This window comes from Cyprinus carpio, chromosome A16, assembly GCF_018340385.1.
Source record: "Cyprinus carpio isolate SPL01 chromosome A16, ASM1834038v1, whole genome shotgun sequence".
Taxonomy (NCBI): Eukaryota; Metazoa; Chordata; class Actinopteri; order Cypriniformes; family Cyprinidae; genus Cyprinus; species Cyprinus carpio.
In genome coordinates, this window is record NC_056587.1 from 10,456,060 (window position 1) to 10,479,877 (window position 23,818).

General features: G+C 36.7%; 1 pseudogene; it reads left to right on the top strand.

Annotated features, from left to right (window-relative positions):
- The first annotated feature begins 746 nt into the window (after positions 1-746).
- LOC109061110 lies at positions 747-23,422 on the top strand (annotated as a pseudogene).
- Positions 23,423-23,818: the final 396 nt, after the last annotated feature.

Sequence of the window (23,818 nt, forward strand, 5' to 3'; positions counted from 1 at the left end):
CAATCTAGAAACAAACTGTGAGTGACACACACACACACATTTGTCAGAACTAAAAAGATATCACACCGTAGCTGTGGCACATCTCAAATCAACTTAATGCCTGATCTCAGCCACATGAGGTGCCTCCTTTAAGTGGTTTTAAACACGTTGTCAAATTGAGTTACACTAATACATTTGAATAAGACCCTTGATAACATAGATTTTTTATTTTTTTTTAATCTAAGCTGCTTGTCTTGTCACAAGACCAGAAACACATTGTTGCTATATGTTAATTTTTAATTTATTAAAATCTCTTGGGTGCAAACAAAGCAGCTCAACTTCCTTAAAATTTTGCTTCACGAGTTCGCCTGCCCATCCAGTCCTGATGGTTAATGGTAAACAAACTTGGCTTGCTATCTTTGACAGAGGCTCGAACCCAAGCCTCGGCTTGAGTTCTGAGTTCAACCCCCCATTGTGGTACTATAGAATGAGAATAACAGAAATAGAGGAGGAGATGGGGAGGTGGAGGGATGCCGGAAGAATTGTCGCTGGGATGTGGCAATGTCTGCTGCTTAGCCTATATAGGTCCATAATGATGACTGACAGGAATGAATGATTAAGGCTCCTCCTGAACCTCCTCCTGAACGTAGTAGGGTTTAAACTGGTCTACCTGGTCTCCCAGCCTGGCCAAGCTGGTGTTTAGCTGGGCGGCCAGCTGGTCTCTCACACCCCCCCTCTTGACTCAGGGGAGGCAGCGCCCTAAACCGGCGGTCACACGCACCTGAGATTGCGCGCACCCGTTGGAATTCCTGAGAGTTCACGCACAACACGAATCACGCCTAGAAATCCAGGCTCGTTTAACTCGGAAGTGTCCATATGTGGGCTGAGAATTACATACACATTCTGAAATTTGTGAAACGTGTGTTGCAATCACAAGATCAATAAGAAGGGAAACATTATAACATTTGCTACGTTCGCGTCTATGTTCACAACAGATCTTGAACTCGTGGTCAGCGCAGTGCGCCGCGATTGCCCTCCCGAATGAACCCGGAGAAAAAAAAAAAAAGATAATCCGGAAGTTTACCGACACCTGCAACCATGATCGCATTAATATGGAAAGTTTTCTCTCATCACGGGAACTATAAGCACCTCTAGCATCGCAGAGACATTGAGAGCACCTCAAGCAGGTAACTTTCTGACGCTTCTCCGTGCTGTAGAAACGTCCCCTTGGGACTCCAGATTTGTGAGCTGAAGAAGGAAAATGCCAAATGACGTATATTTGGCTTTAAAACAACAAAACTGTCCACTCTTGGATTGTTCTTGAAAGATAAAGCTCTGAAACTTGTTTCGTTTAATCCGAAATATTTATTCGAGACAGAATGTTGGTGCAAGACTGTCTGTTCGCTCGTTCAGCTGGTTCGGATCGGTTCTGGTTTCTGACAGAGCCCGAGCCCGAGCAGATCAGCGTGGACTTGAGTCAGAAATGTAAGACGTCACACCCAGAAAAGCCCGTGTCTCATACAGAAACTTTGAGCTGTTTCTCGTGTTTAAATGTCCAGTCTTGCTATTGTCTTTCAAATACTTTACATGGCCGTATTTAGAGTCGGAAAGGGTTCTGTTTTATTAAGTATGGTCTAAAGTATCACACTTCCTACCTCGTAAATATCGCGTCTCTCAAAAGTGAGCTCGAGCGTGAAGCGCGAGCTACTGGTAAATATTAACCTTTAATGCTCGCCAAACCGTTTCCAAACGTGGGAGTCAAAGTTAAAATATATACCTTACACCTCAGACGTGTGTTTTATTTATTCAGAAAGTGAGACAAACGTCTAAGTCTGTGTTAAGTCACTATAATTTTTCTAGTCTTCAGAGATATAACTGCAGAAGAGTCCCAGAGAGCGTCCAGGATCAGGATCTGTAAGGTAAGGTCTGAAAATCTTTATGTCTGTATCAAATTCACTAGTAGCTTCTCTCTCACTCTTTGACTCTCTCAAATTACAAAGTACTTTATTGACATTAATGTTTTGCAAATACTGCCAAAGAATCAACATACTGTATATACAGTATATAGGCTTACACTCATGTATACTTTAATGCAAAATTTACACTTTGAAGGTGGCACAGAAGCGCTTCTGAAGTGATGAGTGTTTTTACACAGACTGTTAATTATAATCAGAGCTGGCAAGAATGCGTTTACACAGCAATTACAACTGTATACTTTGTTACTAAAGCTGAGCTGGGTTAGAGCAGGTATAACTTTGTCTGGCTCTTGTGCAGCATCAGGTCTTACATTTTGAGCGGGAACAGAGCAGCCCTAACTTGGTGATATCAAGATGCCTTAAAGGCCCAATATGTAAGATTTTTTTTTTTAAAATATCCAAAAACCACTAGAACAGTGTTATATATTTTGCTGATTTTTGTACTTACACTTTCCCAAATGTTTTGAAGAATGTTTAAATCCAGAGATATAAGCAATTTTAACTAGTGACACGGACCGTGTCCATAGTGTCATTGTGTCACCTGCCAATGACGCCATAACCCCTTGATTTCCATTTTTGTTTTGTAGAAAACATATGGAAACACCAAAGACGCTTTAATATGTTGTGTGTTTTAATAGACTGGTGACGACCACACAGAGTAGCATTATAACAGAACTTCCAAACGTATGTTGTATGATAAAACAGCGCTGCTTTTTTCCCCTACATATGCACGAGCGGTAGCGGTTGACTGTGGCATAGTAAAAGCTCAGCTGCTTTCGAGCCATGTGTCATGCCAGCTTTCAGCCTCACCCTGCTTCATTCTACTAGGTTAATAAATCATTAGCTCATCCATGAACATGATTTCTGCCTGAGTCCCATCAGATTGCATTGGCTGTGGGGATGAAGACTACAACTCACACGATTCCACACTCAGTCACAGCTTCATGATACCTGGTCTTTGTTTATTTTGAATACGCGCCCTCTAGATGCGAAAAATTACATATTGTGCCTTTAAATGGGGGATATGGGGGGCCTCAAATTTAGGCCCTAGCCCGGCCCTTGTCCGAAAGCTTATCAGAATTACCGTCCCGAGCTCATCTTTTTCCCCCTCCTCTCAAAACAGCTTACTACTGTTTCAGCTATTAAAATAGTGCAGTTTTGTATGTAATGGAAAAGTGACTATATTTCGTTTCATTTTTTAAGTTTATTTAAAAAAACATTTAGAGGATTTTCTGTTCATTAAATATAAGTTTTAGTTTTTTAAAGTAATGACCAAGTGGCCAGTGGCAGACAGTGATCTGATCATAGCCTATGTTTGATCAATTTAGCCTTTTCAAATCATCACGGCTTGCCTAAAATAAACCCTATAGATATAAAAAAATTTCAACCATATAATGATGTTTAAACGTTCCAATAGTTTGTGTGGAGAGTGGGAGCTAAAGCGTGCTTTACAGGACATGGAGGCGCCAACGCAATCACTTGCATTTTTTTTTAGTTGAAACAACTTAAAGGGACAGTTCACCCAAAAATGAAAATTCTGTCATCATTTACTCATCCTTATTTCGTTCCAAACCTGTATGAGTTGCTTTCTTATGTTGAACATTAAAGAAGATAGTTTGAAGATTGCTGGTAATCAAACAGTTGGTGGTTGCCATTGATTTCCATAGTATTGTTTTTTTCCAGTGGCAACCACCAACTGTTTGATTACCAGCAATCTTCAAAATATCTTCTTTTATAGCCTATTGCATGCATTTGAACGCAGAACTCTTCAGCTGTGCCATGGGACACTAAATACCATCAAGCCGTTCTTGACAGTCGCGGTAGCATGGTCTCGTGTTGTTTCCACCAGCGCGGCAAATTTTTTTCATCACTAATTGATGGATGTCTAAAATATAAAAATAAGGAGATGCCTAAAACAAGACCCGGCCCGCGTCTGAACTCTAACGTGAAAATTGTCCCGAAGCCCGGACTGAGGGGCGTAAAAAAGTCGGGGCCCTTCGGGCCTGGGCTGAAATACAGGGCTCTAACATGTGCTAGCCAAATTTACACTACAAAGATGGCATAGAAGTGCTTCTGAAGTGGCATTTAAGTGTTTGATCAGCAGTGGCATAAATGCATTTACACAGCAATTACAGTTGTATACTGTTATACTAAGGGCAAAGGTGGGTCAGAACAGGCAAAATTTAGCCTTTTATGCTGCATCATATCTTTACACTGAATTTTAAGCAGGCACAGAGCAGCCTTAACTTGCCTGTGTAAAGGTGTGACGCCTTATTTTGCTTTTACATGCAGCTAATTATAAAGGCTGTTGGCTAACCCAAACAGAAAACTTTTAATGCATTTTTAGAATAGTAAAAACAATATTTACTTCATGTATTTTTTTTTTTTTTACGAATGAGAACAGATTTGTCTCTAAAGTAGTATGTATATATGCATACAAAACAGTGACAGGACAGAATAACAAAAATAGTTGCAATATACAAAATAAAATACACTTTCCACAAGACATTAATGAACATTAAGTCACTGTTGTACTGACAATGAATAGTGTTTTTGAAGAGCAAAGCTGCTTTCTGCTTTCAACAAAATTTTGGCTATGACAGATGCATAAATGTATACTCCCCCTTTTCGCACTTTCTTGACTCTTTGGGGAGTAAAATAGTCCACATTCCTGGATTGTGCTGGGAGGAGAAAAGAAGAGTATGAAAAACAATGCAAGAACATGTTCAGACCTAGGGAGTGTGTCTGAGTGTGTAAGTGTGTGTATGAGGTAGAGGTAGATGAGTAAGAGAGAGTTAATGAAACTCAAATGCTTATAAACTGACGGTTTTGATTCTGAATGTTGATAACATCATACAGGGATGCAGACTCATCATATGTGACAAATACATGCACCCCCACCCTTAAACACATTTTTTTTAAACACTTATATTATTTTAAACCCTTTATTATTATTAAACTCCACAGTTGGACAGTAAAAGTCACCTTAAAAATTCACATTTCATTCTTAAAGATGACCAAAAAAATGGTCTCCTGGTGGAAAACAAATACATGTAAGATGAAAATAATATTAAATTACCTTTATAACCAGTAGATGGCAGCAGAGGATCACTACACTAGCTCATTAGCTCAGTTGCCATTTCCAGTCAGTTTTTCATGTCTTCCTTTTGGTCTTATTACAGAATGACTATGACATATAGCAAGATCAGGAACTCACAAATTCCAAAGTCTCATGTCGGTTAAAAAATAAATAAGAAATAAGCCTAGACACCAATAACATAGAAGGGTTAATTATTTAAATACTTGACTAGTTAACTACAAATTAAGTTAACTTTTAATGGTATAATAATTAACTAATAATGTATTAAGTATTTGATTTTTTTTAGGTTTAAAAACTACATTTTCAAACACTGCCTTAAAAAAGGACTCATTAAAAAAAAAGTGCTTTAAGTTTTATCTTTAACTGTAGAAGCTGCTAAATGTATTCAGCCAACTTTTATATATTCAGACTTTTTGCAGCTGTAGTTTTAGTGCTCTGAATTTACTCAGCATCACTTAATGCACAGCTCTGTTTTTGACATCGGCTTGTCAGATAGTTTGTTCCGTCCACTGCTACAGTTATTACAGTCAATCGTGGAACAATTTAGTGGACTCACTCATGTAATTTTATACACTCTGGTTTACGTATACGTAGATGGTTGGTCCTCTTAGACAAACAACACAATCTGAAGAAAAGTTAATGGATTATGTTGAAAAAACAAGCAAATGTTTCCCTTACAGCGCAACTGACCGAGCTTACTCACGCAAAAACTCCTGATATAATCAATAACTAACTACACAATGAATCTCTTATTTACATCATGTATGCTTTCTTTTTCTTTTGTTATAAAATATCTGCAAGCGTGTAGAACTACTTAAACTGAGTGGGAAAATTAGTTCAGAGTGGATTCTGATTAACCTACAGTAAACACCTCTGATTGGACATTGCATTCAACAGAGATTACTGTGATTGGCAACAATACTCAATGCTGCAAAAACTTGTAAATAGAAACTTGTGGCACACAAAAACACAGGTGCGTTTGAAAGTGGGTCACCTCGAGCAGATACAGAATTGAATTGGTAATTGTACTGTAAAAAGACCCCCCCCCCCCAAGTTTGCATCTTTAATCATAGCATGCAGCTCCATTATGATGTTATCAAAAGTTAAAGTGCCTCTCACAATCAGTGTGATCTTAAAAAAAACAGGCTGACTGTTTCTAAAATCACTAAATATGTGAAATGTTTTCTTAAGATATGTTTTTTTTTTTTCTTGTGCAGCATCATTAATTTCAGCCAGCATGTCATAAGCACAGTATCTGTGCTGACCTGTCCATCCATCATTTGGGGTGGAATGTTCTCTGCACAGGAAATATAATTACAGTTAGTAGAGATTTGCTAAGGTCTCGTCATTGAATGAGAATGTACTGTATAAATTAGTTTCATAAAATTGGAACGGCATGTACAGAAGTTCTGCACGTGTCACTTTATATTATTATTGGTAGTCATCATCTTCATCATCGTCACCTTCACGTTTGAAACGAGTGCATGCATTTAACCCGTGTGACTCCTTGTTTTGGCAGGTGTGCATATGTGACAGGGTTCAGAGATGACATCCCCATGGTGCATGCTTGGAAACAAGATCACTGCTCTTGGACGCGCCGATCTTTCCAAACATACTCACATGCCACGCTGCGGCCTACTCTGTGTAGTGCTCTTCCCTGATGGCACAACCCAAAATTTTACTGTCAGTGTGAGTATAAGAGTCTATGCATATGTGTTTAGATCGTAGGGTGAGTGATGTGATGAGTGATGACTGTTAAAGCCCTAGAGAGAGAGAGAAGTAATGTGCATGTGTGCATGAGCTTGCCTTTATTGGCAGTTTGAGGGTGGAGATGGATATTACACTGGTGCTTCTTTTCTCATATTACATATTGCATTGCTGCAACATTGGCTTCATATTCTGAAGGACACCCGCTAACCCTCACGAGCACCAGGCACATTTGTCAGGGAGAAACAGTCATGAAGTCAACAGAAATTAGGGTCTTATGCTAGATGATAGAAATTAGGGCAGTGGGCCTTAGGGCTCTGCTTGACAAAGGTACAGTGAGTTAATATTAAATCTGCAGTCCGTAACTTTTGGAGCGGTTAATAAACAAAACTGCGTGCCTCTTGCAGAAGAACATTGTAGCCAGAGCTACTTCTCTCTGTTTGTGTCTTTGGCGAATTACACAGGTACTAGGCTACTCCGCAGTGGTACCTACACGAACCAGTCTAATTGGTCTGAATATAAACACTTATTATAGGTGTACCATAGTGATTCAGGACAAGCCAATAAACAAGGTTTGGAAAATGGATTTGTGGTATACTCGCTTATTATATAAATTTTTAACACACAAAAGTTATGGACTGCAACATTAAATAAAGAAGAAAAAAAAGGGTATTTAAATGTTGATTCATGTTAATTGGCTTGTGATTAAGAGAGAGGTTAATTTAATATAATTTAATTTGATATTAAATGCTTGATTTAATTTATCTAAAATTAATTATTAATATAGTTAAATAAATAAAATATATGTTCTCTTCCTTTCAGCAAATTTGAGTACATCTCATTTGCTATCAGTGAATTATATTTTGAATGATTTTTTTTTAAAGAAATTAATACTTTTATTCAGCATAAAATGCATTAAATTGACCAAAAGTGACCTTTATAATATTACAAAAAAATCAATTTCAAATAACTTCTGTTCTTTTTAATCCTGAATAAAATTTATCACAATTTTCACAAAAATATTAAGCAGCAGATCCATTTTCAACATGGATAATAAGAAATATTTCTTGATCAAATGAGCATATTAGAATGATTTCTAAAGGATAGTTTTAAAATGGAACACTGTTATAATAATATTTTACAACTGATATGTTTTTTTATGTTATTCTATGCTAAACCCTGTAGAATATGGTCACTTTATAAATATAGGTTTTGTAAACTGGTACATTTCCTAAAAGGACATCATGTGATACTGCTTTGCAGAAACACGATGCTGGTCATCTGCTGTTCGACTTGGCTTGCGAACACCTCAACATAGTGGAGAAACAGTACTTCAGTCTACAGATCAGTGAGGACACATCCAGCTCTCCGGTAAATGAATGTGTGGTTGTTTCCAAAAAGCAACTGTTTATCACTATGATCCAGAAATGGAGAAATGCAATGCCCTCTCTTAAGAAACATGATTTCAGTGTTATAACTGATCTGTCATTTCAGAGGTGGCTGGACCCCAACAAACCCTTTAAGAAACAGCTGAAGGGTGAGCGAGAAACTACACACACAAACACAGGCCCACCTGGAGTCAATATATTTGTTTTACATTTGTGGAAAATGAGATTAACTATTTAATTTTGCATGCATTTTTCCCTTATTTTTACATTTCAATTCCCTTTGCCATCATTTAATGTTCACTTAAATAAAAAAAAACAATAATTTAATAACACTGCTAAATATAATAATTAAATTATTAGTCTTATTCTTATATTAAGAAGTTAAATATTAGTCCTATTGCTCTATTGAGATATTAAAATATAAGTCACTATTTTTAATAAGAGATTAAAATATTAGTCCTATTTTTTTATTAAGAGATTAAAATATTAGTCCTATTGTTTTATTAAGAGATTAAAATATTAGTCGTATTGTTCTATTAAGAGATTAAAATATTAGTTGCTATTGTTAAAATACTAGTTGTATGGTTTTAAGAGATTAAAATATTAGTCGTATTGTTCTATTAAGAGATTAAAATATTAGTCACTATTGTTAAAATATTAGTTGCTATTGTTGTGTTAAGAAATTAAAATATTAGTCCTTTTTTATTAAGAGTTTAAAATATTAGTTGCTATTGTTCTATTAAGGGATTAAAATATTACTCACTATTGTTAAAATATTAGTTGCTATTGTTGTGTAAAGAAATTAAAATATTAGTTACTGTTGTTAAAATATAAGTCCTTTTTTTATTAAGAGATTAAAATATTAGTCGTATTGTTCTATTAAGAGATTAAAATATTAGTCGCTCTTGTTAAAATATTAGTCACTAATGTTTTAAGAGATTAAAATATTAGTCGCTATTGTTCTGTTAAGAGATTAAAATATAAGTTGCTATTGTTAAAATATTAGTCGCTATTGTTCTGTTAAGAGATTAAAATATTAGTCGCTATTGTTAAAATATTATTTGCTATTGTTGAAATATTATTTGCTATTGTTGTTAAAAATTTTAAATATTAGTCGCTATTGTTATTAAAATATTAGTCACTATTGTTATTAAAATATCAGTCACTATTGTTATTAAAATATTAGTCACTATTGTTATTAAGGAATTACAATATTAGGGCGGGACCAGTGGGCAGTTGTGGCCTAATGGTTAGAGAGTCTGACTTGCAACCTGAAGGTTGCGGGTTCGAGTCTCAGCTCCGGCAGGAATTTTACCCATAATTAAATTTATAGTGATACTTAATTTTTTTTTTATATCACAATTATCATCAATACTGGTATATAGGGACACCCCTAAATGTATTCTTTTTTTCCTCAAATACAATTCCTCAGGTGTCCATCCATTTTTCATACTGTACATTATAATGTTGGGATAAATTCACTTTTAGCATTTAAGATTATTCATATTATATTTGATAATTTTTATACATTTATTTTCATAAAATAGTATAGCATTTTATTATTGGTCAGTTATCAGCCATAACATGAAAATGATGATCAACTGATCAGTATCAGGCAGAATTTTTTATTGTGCACATTTTTTCTTTTAAATTTCTTTACAATTCTTATCACAGAATTGCGGTTATGATAAACACAAAGGTTGGATAAACAGAATGCTACTCAAATTCTTTGGAAATCTGCAGGGCTTTCTGCAGAAGTTCTGTGGAATCAGATTCCACGCGGGCCTAGAGTGAACATGTTTGATGAGCACAAAGAATTTCGTTTTCTTTAAAAGCACATCAGGAGACACATGTTAGTTTTCTTGTGATGATTGGAGGTAGCTGTTTTAATTAATCAACTTACTTGAGTCATCAGACGTGATGTGCATGCAGTAAGGCACAGACCGTGATTGCAACTCATGCTTCAGTGCACACCTGCTTTTTTGACTTTAAATTATGTTTTAATAAATTGGCTTAGATTTCTGGGGAATTGCCAAAATCACAATTTCCGTCCTTTTTTTAGAAATAGTATGGAACTGAGCTTACATTTAACTCTGATCAGTGAATATATGTTACTTGCATTTAGTTATGTATTTAGAGGTCCTTTTCCTCTGACTGTGTCCTCTGCTCTCTCTCTCTCCCGCTGTTATTCCTTCAGGTTCTGCTCCATTCTTTTTTATATTTAGAGTGCGGTTCTTCATCTCTGACCCAAACTCCCTCCAGCATGAGCAGACCAGGTACATCTCCCTGTTTATGTGCAAATGAGATAGAAATAGATGATATACATATATATGTGTGTGTGTGTGTGTGTGTGTGTATATATGTATATGTTTATGTATGTGTGTGTGTACAGAGTGAGTTTTTGACTCTTATTTTGTTTTGCAGGCATTTTTATTTCTTGCAAATTAAGAAGGACATTGGTGAGGGGAGGTAAATAAAGTTCTTTTTGCACCTACACTACCATTCAAAAGTTTGGGGTTGGTAAGATTTGTAATTTTTTTTGGAAGAAGTTTCTTATATGCTCACCAAGGCTGCAATTATTTGATAAAATTACAGGAAAATCAGTAATATTGTGAAATATTATTGCAATTTAAAGTAACTGCTTTATATATATTGAACTGTAATTTATTCCTGTGATGGTAAAGCTGAATTTTAGCAGCCATTACTGTGGTCTGATCTGTCTAATATACTGATTTGGTGCTCAAGAAACTTTTTTTTTTTAAATCAATGTTGAAAACACCTTTGCTAATTTTTTTTCAGGATTCTTTGATGAACATAAAGTTCAAAAGAGCATTTATTTGAAATATAAATCTATTGTATTAGTGATGTATGAGTGATGTAACAGAGAAAGAAATATGTAATTCTAACTGATGCAGATGACACAATAAATGTTTTCATGTTATGGCTGGTAACCAATAAATAGCAGGTATAAATGTATACAATTTTTATGCAAAACCAATTGTTTTATATGCTACTGACTTTAGGTATCATAACATTATAATTTACAGTATAAACGATGGATAACTATTAATTTATTTTAAAAATCTGCTATAGAAAAAAAATGTATATTTGTTTAAATGATAAGAAAGACCAAATATACATTGAATTATACATTTAATTTTTAACAAATTGTATGATCAAAAATGGCATAAAATACCAGCAAACCACATCATTATAATACATGATGGATGCTGGTTATGCAGTTCTAAAGTGCAGGGAGTTATAACTCATGGATTGTGAGGTTATGTGTGGTCTAATAAACATACTATTGTGAATAAATAAAAATTATAATACACAAATATAGACATTTGTACCCTGATAATTAAATACCAAATATTTGCTGACTAAATATTTAATATTGACAAATGCTAATAAAAAACTGATGTCACAACAATGTATGTTGTATCCCAAAAACATCATGGAATGTTTTTATTGCAGACTAAAGTGTCCTTTAAGCTCAGCTGTGGTACTGGCTTCTTACTCTGTTCAGTGTAAGTTGCGTAAATTACACCGTCTCACATTGTGCTTGTCATAGAAACGTTAATGATATCGCAGAGGATATGTCTGTGTGCTTGGAGAAGGCATGAGTCTTCTCTAGGAAGTAGCTGGGGTTAATGGCACTGTCAAAATTGGAGATGACTGAACAAAGCACATACAATCACTGATTCTCAAACTTAGCATTCTAATACTCCTGTTTGATTGACAGCTGAGCTTGGAGACTATGTCCCTGAAACTCCTCCCGGATACCTCAGTCAGATCCATTTTCTCCCTGACCAAGACCAGGAGTTCCTTCTGAAAGTGGAGTCGCTGCATCCACAGCACAAGTAAGTCAACACACACATTCATACTTTCAAACACACACGCACACACGCACACACATTTATTACTTGGAAATGTCTGAATGTGTTTCAGAGGTTTGTCTCAGAGTGAAGCTGAACTGTGCTATTTGAATACAGCGAGAACATTAGACCTGTATGGAGTGGAGTTACATCATGCTCAGGTACTATTTAAGTAGAAAATCCTGTGATTTTTCCAACTTCTTCCAAAGTGTTAAAAAGTAGCTGGTAATGTTGTTTTAAAGTGAATTATGATAATTAATTATTTAATTACATTTCTAAATCCCTGTTTATAGGATGTTAACAACCCTGCCCTCTGGGTGGGTATTACCTCAGGGGGTGTGGCCTTGTTTTGCCATTTAATTTGTTCCAGTTTTTTCCCTTGGTAAGTTTTGGCCAATCAGATCCTTACTCGAATGTTTTTGCTCACTTTCTTTGGAATAATATATATGCTTGATGTGTGTGTGTATATATAAAATGAAAATTTAATACTGGAAATGGTATTACTTATTTTGATTCTGGTTTACTTTGTGTTTGACGAGGAGGTTGCTTTTTGAATGGCCTTTTTTTTTTTTTTTTTTTAGGATTAACATCATCAAAATTTCATTCAAAAGAAAACGCTTCTTTGTCCACCTACGTCGGAAACATGTAAGATATGCATGATTAATGCTCGTCCTTCAAAATAAAAGCAAAATAATTACCATATTAAAGCCAGATACGTAATGTCTCAAAGATGTTGAATACTGCAAAATCAACATCTCATTTTTATGTTTTTTTTTTTCCTTATTTAATTGTGTGTACAGGGTGAGCTGGGTCACCATGTGGTTTCTCTCTCCATGCCAAGTTCACGCGCCTGTAAGAACCTATGGAAATCCTGCGTGGACCACCATACGTTTTACAATAGAAAACCCTCTCACTCTGCCTCAAAACTTAGGTACGCAGACAGAGTCACGATGGAGTCATTCTAAGAAATTACAATGTTCTTTATTGCTGGAGTTAATTAGAGTTCATTGCTGCCTCCACAAAATGAGTGTGCGAGTTTAATTGCAAATATTTTTGTTATAGCTCTGTCCCACTGTACCGAAAGCTGATTGGTGAGAAAATGTTAAACCCTGCGGTGAGGTCCAACTCAGCGGAACACTTAGAGACAAAGAGTCTACCCTCACGGTCACCACCCAACACGCCCAACTGGTAACATTGCTCGAATACACTCCAGTGTATTTTAATCTTTACAGTAGTGGATAAGAGATATTAAATGTATTTCAACAAACAATGAAATGTATTTCATTGAAAAGTTTGGGGGTCAAGATAAAAAAAATACATTTAATACTTTTATTCAGCAAGGATGCATTCAATTGAACAAAAGAAGTTGTACATTTTAGCTTTGGTAAATGTATCTTCCATTTTAGGCGGAGTCCTCGTTTACGGCATGACTTCCGTAAGCCACGCCCATCATCTGTGGACAATCTGACCAATGAAATGAGCTATGTGACTGAGAGTGAAGACGTGTTCTATACTTACAGGCAAATTTACTCTGTATATGCAAATGCGCACAGTCTTACAGCCATGCATATGTATTCAGTAGTACACTCATAGTAACTTATTAAAACTGATTCCACTGAAGGAAAACTCAGGAGGAGGGCGGGACGAGTGGTAGTTGGTCTCATAGTGATGATATCATCACCGAAGAGGAGGATTTGCACCTCTGGGATAAGGTGAGTGTCACTGTACATGATAGCCGATGATGCAAGATCAAGGGAAATGTGGTTCATAACAGGGTCTAACTTCAAAGCTTCTTTGCATGTCTTTACAAAAGATCATTGCGTCAAAAATGAGTGGTTGGAATGAAGAAGTTCCCTGTGGCACATATTAAGTGCGGAGTGTTGATGGTGGTGATTGATGGATGGGGCAGTTAAAAGCTCTATTAGATCTGGAGATAATGTGGAAATTCAGCAAAGGGGTTTTTTTTTTTTTAGATGTTTCTTAAGGACACGGAAGAACAAATTGACCTTTTACTTAGTTACAGTCATAGTGACGGTAGGAAATGGGCATTAAAAATGGTGCAAAAATAAATACATTTGTAACTTAAGACATATAATTTTTGGTCTTAAAAATGGGTTTCTTTTTTTGTATGTAAAGTAAATTTCCCAGACATGTTCTTGACAGGTGTTGTGAGATTCATCGTGGAACAGATTAAAATCTATAAGAATCTGTGATGTGGTCAGGAACACTGCTTGACTGGATTTCTGACAAGCAATCAAAATGCTGCTGAACAGTGAAAACTGTATGCAACAAAAGGAACAGAACCTAAACCAAAGGTCCGAGTCCAGCATCAAGGCAGTCAGCTGTCAGAAATAATATCCAGGGTTTGCCATTCTGACAAATCCAAGCAGTACACTGATACTGCAGTCATGCCGATGAGTCACTGAAAATCTATCTTCCAACTCACGAGACTAGCACATGATAATACTTAAAACTGCAGTGGTGTCCAAAAGTCTGAGACTAGAAGTTTATTGGGATTTTGGAAAGTTAAAAGTTATGAAACCTTTACCTTCACGATGATGTGCTAATTCTAGATCAGATTTCACCAATGAAGCACAAGTCGCTCTGTGGATCATTCTCAAATCATGCTGGAGAACACAAACTTGTGGAGTTCATGCAATTCTGCTGCTGTTATTGAAGAAACAAGGACGTGTTATAATTCTTTTATTAAAAAGAAGCATTTCGACTAGTGCTATCAGTATGCAAAACAGCTGAGAATGAGGCTGTCTACTGACAAAATAAGAACAATATTCTGAGGTCACATTTGAAGCACACAGTTGTTTTTATTATTTGCTGTTGTGAAAAATGTCTACATATATGCTAATATTTCATTATTTTGTAGCTAGAGTTAAGAATCCTCTTCCTGTCCTACCTGCGTCAAATGGTCTCTTTTGTGGTTAAATGTACGCAGAGTGCAACAGCTGATGGAGATCTGCTCCTTGTGAGGATCAACCCAGACCAAGATGGGAAGTTTGGCTTCAACGTTAAAGTGAGTTAGTTCATAATATGTATTTATCATCAGTTTAAATTGCATTCAAATAGAGTTTTGTGTGGGAAACCATTTATCAGAATATTGTCGGGCAATATTTAGGGAGGCGTGGATCAGAAGATGCCCCTGGCTATCTCTCATGTTAACCCTGCATCTCCGGTAAGCATTAAAAATCCTTGCTGCTTTTGAATATATAGAGTACATGGGTTTTTTGGTTTTTGCATTTTGTACAAATATTGACTGTGCTGCAGGCCGGTCGCTGTGTGCCTCCACTGATGGAAGGCGATCAGGTGCTGTTGATAAATGGGCGGGACATTTCAGAACATACCCATCAGCAGGTGGTCATGTTTATCAAAGCAAGCCGAGAGTCACACAGCAAGGAACTTGCATTGCTTGTGCGCCGCAAAGGTATGATTTTTGTTGATGTGCATGTGTACCAATGTGATTTGAGGGAAATTTGTTTTAAATTTGACATTGATGTGTCTAGTGCATTTACTTTGTACATCAGAAACCACTAAACAGCCTTTGTTTTCAGGTGTCTCTTTGCGGGCCGAACCCACACTACAATTAGGTGAGGGTCTCACTCTTCCGTGTGAAATATCCCCCACTGTCCACTCAGCCATCTGGAGAGACGCTAGAGGAGTCCATGACCCGTCTGGAGAGGGGTTGGTCACCGGCACTTTGCTTCTGCACTTTGAGGTTGGGGGCATGTGAATGTTTTACTATATGTCTCAGTTGGCATGTGTTTGCATTGCTGATAATTTGCATAATTTGATAATGTGAATGTGTATTTTGCTACTCACAGAAGTTGTACAAGAAGAAAGAAGGCATGACAATGTCTTGTGCAAAACAGTCCGAGAATATGGACAAGAATCGGTACAAAGATGTATTACCATGTAAGTTTTATTGTGTTTCCTGATAAACATTTATCACATGCTAAATTGAATAATTGTGGCCTGTAATGCCTATGTTCACAGTATAGAACACTTAGGGACCGGTCGCACAAAACGTGTCTTTGCATGTAAATACATGACATGCAGAACTCAGGAATGGTAAAAAAAAAAAAAAGCAGCGCAGTACACAAGGGTCTCAAGATGCACTTTTGAGATATGATTCAATAACAAAAATAATTCTCTACAGGCTCTTTTTAAAATTTTATGAATTTTATTTTTTTAAGAAATGGGTTGTGATAATTGCTTGAAGAAATGTTATATAATTCAGGGTATCCGGATGCAGCCACTATGAATGCCTTCTCTGCCATGTTGCTGTCAAATACAACATGCCATGCCAACTTGCAACTGTATACAATAGCTTTCAATGCTCGTCCCACCTCCGGGGTCTTCTGATTGGTCCACTTTTTTGGAACTGACATGGATGATCAGTGCTGCGTGTAAAACTTGAAATTCTTTTAACTTGACACACAATCTTAAAAATGTGGTGCTCGTGTGTGATGCTGCAAAAGACGCAAGTGGCCATACATGTCCATCTAGCTTGTTTACATAGAAAAAAGTGTAGTGCACGCACCTGATTGGAATGGAAATTGTGTTCTGTGTGAATGGCTTCTTAGGGTGTTATTGCTTTTGATTATAATTGATCTTAATTTTGATGAACCGATATCTTAAATCAAAAGATCGGTTTTGTGCTGAAAATTGACAATCGGGCGGTTTTATCACGAAATGCAAACAATAAATGTTGTTTTGACAATCTTTATAAGATGTGCCGTGACAGAACGCTGTAGTGATAATAAAGATACGTTTTATGACCATTTAAATATTTTTCTATATTTCAACAACGAATTGTAGTAAAAACATAATTATATCATTAGAAAGTTGGTATAAAAACTGCCTTATGTGCAATTCAGATGTTTGTATACAACTCTATTATTTGAGTGTTGAAAATAATTTTATAATTTTAAAATTAAAAAGCGATTGAATATCATAATTTTGAGTAGTTTGGAATTTTTAACACTTTAATATTACAGCAGTGTTTACCAGCTTTCAGGGTTCCTTGTATAAAACATGTAGAAAAAAAATATATACTGTGCCTGAATATATCCAAATATATTTAAATCGGATGTAATTGAGATGGAATAGAATAGAATCGAATCAATTTGTGAAATGTCAAAACCAGCCCTAGTTTTATTAAAGACATATATTTAACAAACTTCAAGCTATTTCATTAAGGAACATCCTTCTGCTAGAAAATACAGTACCTGTCCTATTGCAGCACTAGCGATGGAAAGGTTGTGGGTTCAATTCCCAGGGAATTCTAATAAAGAGTGAATGTAATGTATGTCACTTAAGATGATGCATAAATGTAAGCTAGATGAACCTATGCTTAGTGTCATTGCTGTTACACCATTGTGTATTTTAGCATGGTTGGAACACTCACTCCAGGACTGGAGTTCACTCCTACTTGAACAACATTATATTACATGTTTTGTTGGGTTTGAAAATTCAAAAGAATATTTGGAAGTTCAAATAGAACATTTAAAAAGTTCAATAGAACATTTGAAAACTCAAAAATAATTTTCAAGGGGGTTGTATTTTACAACGATGGGGTGGTTGCTGGATGACCATGATGAGATTAAACTAAACTACTGCACTGGAGGAGATTATGGGGTAAGGTCAAATGTATCATTTTATTCATTAGTGTGTAAGCTTTCGATCGGGGAATGAGGCGTAATGCTCTTTAAAACTAGTCAGAGGAAGTGTTTTCACATAATCCGCAAATCCCTCTTCCTCATTCTTTGCTCGTTCATACTTTTTCTTTCAGATGACATCACCAGAGTGGTGCTGCAGGAAGAGGGGGATGATTATATTAATGCCAGTCATGTGAAGGTATGGATCACTAACTGTCTGCCTCATTGCTATTCAGTATTGCATTTTTTGTTGTTCTTTCTAGCTGTGAATGGAAAATTTTTAATTTATGGCTCTAGATGATATATTGATGACTCCGCAATGTGTGTGTGTGTGTGTGTGTGTGTGTGTGTGTGTGTGTGTCAGAATGAGCCAGCAGGTTGTGTTTTGCGGTACATAGCAGCTCAGGGTCCACTGCCGCACACCTGTACACACTTCTGGAGGAGCGTGTGGGAGCAGAACGTCAGTGTCATTGTCATGCTCACCACATTGACTGAGAGAGGACGGGTACGTCAACACATACACATGAAATGAAAACAATTAAAAACTGCACACACAGTTACACAATGTGCTGCAATATTAACATGAACAATTACACACACATACTCAAGACAGAAATTTACTTTTACACATCAGAAAAACTCTTATAAACAAGCACACATACAAACAAAACACCTAATGAGATGATACCCATCAAACACCCATCACACACACCTCCAGTCCCCCAAGGACAGCTTATTGTGAGTAACGTATTCTTCGGCTCGGCTTGACTGTTGCTTGGTAAACCAGCGCTCTGCCTTCTTATCCAAAGGGATGATTTAATAAACTGTGTGTGAGGGAGGGAAAGAGGGAGCACAATTGTGTGTGTGTGTGCGCATTTTTTTTCTGTGCTCAATAATCTCTCTTCCATTTCCACAGACCAAGTGCCACCAATATTGGCCGCATCCCCCTGAAGTGAGGGATTATGGGTTTCTTCAGGTGTGCTGTCACTCAGAGGAGTGTAACCTGGCATATGTTACTCGAGAGCTAACACTCACAAATACTCAGGTAACAACGGACATACTTTTAAAAGGACACCACTTCTGCAAGGTGCAGGAGTAACAAACAAGAGCTAGTGAAATCACTCATATAAAGTAGCATACAACATTCAATGAATATACACTGTTAAGCAATCTAAATGTGAATTGTGGTTAATTTTAGGTCATATATATTCTGGTGTACTCATGAATTGATAAAATGTACTTTTAAACTTTCTCAAGTAAAAATATTGATGACTCATCCTGCACTAGACAGATCCAAACACAAGCTCTGTAGAATAGGAAGAGGATCTTTCTCAGTAGTATCAGCCTCTGATGTTATGCCCACAGACCATTATCTGAGCGTCTGATGCATTTGGTACACAAAATGATCAGGCTCAACTTAACGCTGGATTTTTAAAAGTATGTGAAATATGTAAACGTTTCGTGGCATACACTCTTTAGAACAGTGGTCTCCAACCCTGCTCCTGGAGAGCTGCGGTCCTATAGATTTCAGCTCCAACCCCAGTCAAACACACCTGAAGCAGCTAATCAAGGTGTTCAGGGCTACTTGATAATTACAGACAGGTGTGTTGGAGCAGGGTTGGAACTGAGGTCTGCAGGACAGTAGCTCTCCAGGAGCAGGGTTGGAGATCCCTGCTTTAGAATATGTCCAAGAGTTTTACACACTGGTCTGTTATTTTGGGTGGACATTTCCACGCCCCTAAATATGACATGGCACAAACGAAACATGATTGCTTGCTTTAACTATCAGTCATATGGCCTCTTGGGTGGTCCTTGGCCATTCAAAACAGCCAAGGTTCCCAGACATTCTGCCATCAGTCTGAAGGTCTGGCTACGCGAGACTTTCTCAATATCACCTAATATCAATAGACTGAATTCGTCTCAACAACTACTACTACTACAACCAGCATATTTTACTATTCTTATACTATTGCTGAATTGAGTACTGTGTACTACTCTTACTGTTTTTACCAAATCGTTATATGGCAGAATTTACATGCTAGTACATGGTTCAGAATTGAGCATATATCTTTGTAAGGGAAAAACAGAATAAGTAGTTTGCTAGACAAACCATGGATGAATTCGGAATAGCATACTAAAATACCACTTTTAATTTTCTTAGACTATATATTGCAGAACTAGCCAGAAACAAAAACTGTGCATGAGTAAAAGTAATTAGAGTATATACTAATAAATATTAAGAGTACCTAGTAGCTATATGAGCGAACAGAGTAACTATTCTTATTCTTATACTTCAAAGGTTTTATGAAATTATTCACAGCTGTATGCGTGGTCAGGATGCTCAAGAACCATTCTGGTCCCTCTGTTTCTGATTCTAGTCTTATTTCTGGCAAAATTCTGTTTCTTATATAAATGTTTGTAATTACTCATGCTCTGTCTGTCTCATTATGCTGGAGTTTAATGTTTAATTTCAAACAGGATTTTGGCGTTAGGCATAATAACGTAAAAGCTTATTGTGTGTGTGAGAGAGCATTTGTGTGCGATGCTAAACATGGCAAACAGGTCATGTACCGCTGCGGTCGAGAGCACGGGACCACGTGCATACATGTACATGCACATACAGTACATGCTCACACACTCACTCACAAACAATCTATCATTGCTTGAGAAAGGAGACCCATCTGTTGTCTCTGTTGGTGGGAGTTAATCTCAGCATGGACAGCAGACGGAGATTACATCACATGTTCGTCGTCCATATAGAGTGTGTGTGTCTCAGATTGAAAAAGATAAAGAAAAGGTTGAGAGGAAAGGGATGATTGGGGTTTACAGGAAAAATGCCAGTGTGTGAGTTTTTCGTACCACACAGCTTGTGAACCAATTATTCCTTTCTGCCCGATTTGTCACAATAAATGAATTATTTTTTTCCACTCTGGCCTTCAGACTGTGACTCACTTAAAGATCCCTTCTTCCTCTTGCACCCACTTATAAGATCATGATAGAGCTGAGAGGGAATTTGAAATGTCATTGTATTAAGGTAATACAGAGTGAAAGATGTTTTAAAGAATGACAGGACCCTGGGGGCCTCATTTATAAAACCCATGTATGATCTGAGTTGATCCTAAATTCCATGAAAGTGAGGAACAGTTAAGGAATTAAAAAAGCAGAAACTTGTTTTGAAAATGTTCTTATGCGTATTTCAACTGAAAAGCATGAATACAAACTTTTTGTGCTCATATGCCAATAGTTGAGGTAAGATTGCTTTATAAAAAACTAAAGATAAATAGGCAATAAAAAATGTAGTGCTTTCATTCTGAGAAAATTTCATATAACTATCTTTTTTGCATGATGCAAAACAAAGGCATGCTTAGACTTGTCTGCTTTTATACATACTCGTTCATGCATTCTCTCGAACTCAGCCTCACCCTCTTTCTTTCTTTCTCTTTCTCTCTCTTTTTTTTTTCTTTTTTTTTTACAGTCAGGACAGCAGCGCTCGATCACTCATTTGCAGTATGTTGCCTGGCCAGATCATGGGGGTACCAGAAGATTCCTCAGACTTCCTGGATTTTGTCCAGTCAGTGAGAAGTATGAGAGAGGAGTCGGTGCCTCTTATGTTCCACTGCAGGTGACAGAACTTCCAGCATACAGACACATAGATGTTTTCAGGTGCTCGTTTTACAAAGAGAATGTTTTTCTGCAGTGCTGGGATCGGGCGGACCGGTGTGTTGATCACCATGGAGACAGCCATGACACTATGGAGAAGGAAAAGCCAGTATATCCCCTAGAGATCATTACCTCGATGAGAGAACAAAGGGCCATGCTGGTTCAGACATCGGTACAAACACACATACACACAAGTTAAAGGTGACATGTCATGTCGCACTAACCAAACAGAGTTTTAGAAGTTACAACATTTTTTTTCCATCATTTTGGCCTAAAACTCGTTTCAATTTGGTTGAGCCAGTGTTATTCTGTTGAACCCAGTTAGGCTCGTTAAAAAAAACCATATTGGAAATTCTGTTTGATGCCACACAGAAAATACATACTTCACCTTCAATTATGTATTCAGCTAGAACATATCTTCAGATCAAATACAACACAGCAGTGACCCTTTACACTTAGATCAAAGGAGTCACACACTCATTAAAAGAGTTGGCAAGATGGGCTTTTAACAAAACTTGGCTGTCTATGCAGTAGAAACTCAAAAACAAAATGTGAAAGGAGAAAAAGGGCTATGGCATTTCCTTTTGCTGAATACTTCAACACCCATAATGCACTTTTAATTTTGGCACTGCCTCTCTGTCAGTCTGACTGTCCATGGGCGGGAATACAAAAATGCGGTAATCTCTAGTTTTAACAAAAGCCCTGGGGCTGTCAAAAGTCCTGGTGACTCGGAATGCATTATTTTTTGCTAATGAGCAGAGAAATCTTGGGGCAGGTCACATGGAGGAAGAGTACACACATGTTTAAATTACATATACTATCGACATTACAGCAATACAAAGCTGGGTGAAAATCAGTGAACTAAAACTTTAACCCTTTGATGCATGAATTGTTAAAAGAACATTTAAAAAAAAAATCAAACCAACAAAAATTTATTTGAGGGTGTTACATGTCTATCCCTTAAAATATAAGAAGTTCTTGGTGCATCACCACTTTTGTCAGTTGAAAAATAAATTTCTATTGCCATAAATAATAAATGCTATGGCAGCATCTAAATATGCATACTTCCCTACCATATAGTAAACAAAAGCAGTATGTGAAATTAAAACAGCAGGCAAAAAGTACCTGTATGACCTACTATTTCTGGCGAGATTCTGAAATGTGCATCCAGTGGATACTTTACTATCCTATGAGGCCATGGGAGAGTGTAGCGAATGCCAGTGAAGAGATGCAACTGATACCGTAGGTCACATGGCAATGACAACATGACAGGTGTAGTATGTCTGGATTACATTCATACTATATAGAACATATTTTTTTTTAACAGTCGTGAAGTACTTATGCAGACTAGAGTACACAATTTCAGATGCAGCCAATGATATCTAAAGATGGCGGCCATTTAGAACTATGGGAAAGGGTCAGAGATGATCAGTCTTTGTGATTTGGAGGTAAAACATCACACCATGAATGGCTAAAATGGCTTTTGAAGATTTGTCCACTGGATCAAAAGGTTAAATATCTTCAATTGATTTAACTGGATGTGCTGTCATTACACTCTGTGCATGTTTGTTTTTTCAGTGCCAGTTCACCTTTGTGTGTGAGGCCATTCTGAGGGTGTACAGAGAGAGGATGAAAAAGAGTTCAACACCTAACAGTTGATAAGAAGAGGGGGACAGGAGGGGAGAGTTTGAAAACACAAGTGAATGAAGAAGCTCTGCTGCTGTGATCCGACTGTCAATAAAGACGGATGAAAAAGGGGCATGGAGAAGAGGGTGTGTCTGGATAAAAATGGATAGACAATCTCTTCTCTTGCTGTGGCTCTTGACAGCTGTGCGGATCAAGGAAGAACATAAAGCACTTTGACACGTATAAGCTTATAGGGCCCTACAGCACACATACTTCCTCATTCTCTGTCCCACACACACACATTCTATATTCTGGTGAATCTCACAAAATCTGTCAAGAAACATTTAGGTCAAATATTACTCTAAAATTAAGAAGAAAAACATGTAACTCATATTGTGCACAAAATAAAAATGTAGATCTAAAAATGTACCATTTAGAATATTTAAGTTTCTCTCTTTTTTTGGAATTAATACAATATTTTCAGAGCAGTTAAAGCACATTTTACTCCATAATTCTCATTACTACATTAATCCATCTGATAATGTCTTCTTTTTTTTTTAAATGAGGGTAATGTGTTTTGCAATTATTACTTAAAATCAATCCATTTTAATTAAAGGCTGAACAACAAACGCTACCATGATGAATTAATACTTTATAAATGCTTATACCATTTTGGTTCTTCATGTTACAATAATAAAAACTAGACTTTGTAGTTTGTAATGAGAAATGGGGGTGATAAAATGAGCTTTAAATACACCTCTATTAATAAATAAATAAAATGTGTAATTCTTATCACGTTGTGCCTCTTCTCTTATTCATGGTGATGGCTTGTAGG